A 2,940-nucleotide genomic window follows, 5' to 3' on the forward strand; every position below is an offset into this window, starting at 1 on the left:
CCTGATGGAAGAGTCAGAATTTACTGGCATCATGATGAACGTTTTTGCACGTCACTGGTACTGAAAGAGATCGTTGTGGTGGTGGCAGTGTTATGGTATGGGGTGACATCAGTGTTCTTTTCCTTTCTCAGCTTGTGTTTGTTCAAGGAAACCTGACAGCGCATCAATACATCACCAATACCTTACAGCCAATTCTCCTTTTGTTGCTGAGCAGCTTGTTTTTTAATGCAACAATGCACCAACCCATACAGCTAGGATTAACACATGATTTTCTTCATCACCACACTATGGAGATGTTTCGCTGGCCTTCAGTGTCACCTAAACCCAGCTGAACATCTCTGGGACGAACTTGAACGTGTACGGCAACAGCAGATTCCACCACACAACGTTGCTGATCTGATCCAAGCCTTGCAACATCACTGGATTGCTGTTGGACACGTTTTAATTTGTCGTTTGTTTTTGCCAATGCCTCGTTGCGAGCAAGCTTGTGTTGCTGCATAAGGTGGTCACACTAGATCCTGACAGTTTTTCTTATAGGGCATGTGTAAATATGATGAGAATGTTTGGACTGATTTTTGGTACCTAATCCAGTTGTTCTGTATTCAGATATTACCTATCCTGTAACACAAACAAGCTGCCGTCAGAAATTTTGTATCAATATACTTTTAAACCTAAGAGTGTGTTTTCATTGCCTCTCGGTATATAACGGTATAAACAGTGCAATAAGATAGATGCCGGTTATACACTTTCGTAAAAATAACTAGTAACTAAAAAACTACAAATTGATAAAATAATAAGAGGGGAATGTGAGTGGGAGCAGGATAATGAAATGGAGAGGGACAGGGCGACATGGAGGCGATTTGTTTGTGACCACCCCTTCCGGGATTGAGGCGTCTGGCAATAGATACTTAGACTACAATTATATGGTTTGATCTGTCTCTTTACTGCGACTTTAAAACGCTCTGTAGCCTCAACAATGCGACAAACAGCAGCACATCCAAGTGACATCTACAAAGTTGTCTAAAACCTCAGCTACTTAACTATATTTTGTGGAAGTTAGCTAAAGTTACTGAGCAAGACTTGAAACTATACAAAGGTACATTCGTGGGCACATAAAAGTATTCTGGGTGACGAATTATGAGGAGGTGTGATTAGGTGCAGGTGAAGGTGACAGCTTTCTCCCTCTCGCTCCGTTTGAAACTCGGCAGCTATAATAGAAATGACCCAGAACTTTGCGTGTGCGTGTGCGTTTGCGTGTGTAATAGTGGCTCTCTTTGTACTCGTATTTTTTTTTATTCATTTGTTTTTCCTTCCTCTGTTCTGTTATTTAAAAGACAACTGTGCCTTGAACTCCGAATGAAAATGTGTATTTTGTTTTACTTGAAATCAGACGAACACACACACACACACACACACACAAAGTGCAGATGATAGACTGAATGGTAAGAACAAGTGTGTGAGTGAGAATACGTGAATAAGAATAACTGATGTAAAGATGAAAGAAAGTGAAATTCCTGGTCGATATGCATAACTCATTTTAAAGAAAGATCTACTCTAATGGCTGGTGAAAGAGAAGGCGTATTAACTTTCCCAGTCTCGTGGTATATTTACTATTTTACGTTTTCTTTAGGTGCTTATATCCACTTTAGGGGTGACTCCTCGAACTGTGAGGGGTCACTGTCGCCTTCAATACGTCTGTTCTCCCGTGGGGGGTTCGAAAAATCATCTGGTAAAAGTAAGAACAGACTTTAATACATCACTTTACTGGAGAGGGTATGGCGGAGATGTAATTCTTTTCTAAAATCCCAATATTTTCCTGGAACAACACACACAATTATCAAAACTACAACACATACAACATATTAAACACATACAATTATCAGAACTACAGGCAGGTCCTCAAATTTACTGCTCAGTGAATAAGGATAAGGGAACAACAAAATTCGTCGAAAAATCTGACCAACTCAAGAACCAACCATTTGAAGAAGTCCCTTAGATGCATATCCCCTAATTATTTACCTCCTCCCTGACGTGATGTGTATTTATTGCTTTTTCTTTTTACGTCTGGAAGGTTGCGTAGTATTTAGGAAAGATGTTAATGTAGCGGGAAATGAAGGCTGGATTTAAAAACATTGACTACCAACACCATACCACGTTGAGTACACCGCTTCCCGTCCGATCAGCGAAGTTAAGCAACGCTGGGTCTGGTTAGTACTTGGATGGGTTACCGCCTGGGAACACCAGATGCTGTTGGCATCCCTACGTGTCAAGTGGGGTTGGTGGAGGATTAGTGCCCCTCCCTGTAAAACAATTAACTCTAAGCCATTGGCCACCCCGTCTGGGATATATGGCGTCTGGCAATGATGATGATTACCAACACGAATTATTTTTGCTACGTCTGGAAGGTTGCGTAGCATTTAGGAAAGATGTTAATGTAGCGGGTAATGAAGGCTAGATTTGAAAACACTACCAACAAGTATTATTCCTACTACGTCTGGAAGGTTGCGTAGTATTTAGGAAAGATGTTAATGCAGGGGGTAATGAAGGCTGGATTTGAAAACATTGACTACCAACACGAATTATTTTTGCTACGTCTGGAAGGTTGCGTAGTATTTAGGAAAGATGTTAATGTAGCGGGTAATGAAGGCTGGATTTGAAAACATTGACTACCAACACGAATTATTTTTGCAACGTCTGGAAGGTGGCGTTCTAATTAGGAAAGATGTTAATGTAGCGGGTAATGAAGGCTGGATTTGAAAACATTGACTACCAGCATGTATTATTCTTGCTAGTCTGGAAGGTTGCGTAGTATTTAGGAAAGATGCTAATGTAGGGGGCGAAGAAGGCTGGATTTTTAAAAATTGACTACCAGCTCATGTTTAATTTAAAAAGCAGGCTGACGAGGAATCATGAATGTAAACTTGACTTGTATCGCTACCA

General features: G+C 40.6%; 1 non-coding gene across 1 annotated transcript; it reads left to right on the top strand.

Annotated features, from left to right (window-relative positions):
- Positions 1-2,137: 2,137 nt before the first annotated feature.
- LOC145403518 (5S ribosomal RNA) lies at positions 2,138-2,257 on the top strand. Its single transcript, XR_013898035.1, has one exon. It is a non-coding gene; the product is annotated as a 5S ribosomal RNA (ribosomal RNA).
- The last annotated feature ends 683 nt before the right edge of the window (positions 2,258-2,940 follow it).

This window comes from Coenobita brevimanus, chromosome 60 (assembly GCF_032717465.1).
Source record: "Coenobita brevimanus isolate Jiangsu-jjx chromosome 60, ASM3271746v2, whole genome shotgun sequence".
NCBI lineage: Eukaryota > Metazoa > Arthropoda > Malacostraca > Decapoda > Coenobitidae > Coenobita > Coenobita brevimanus.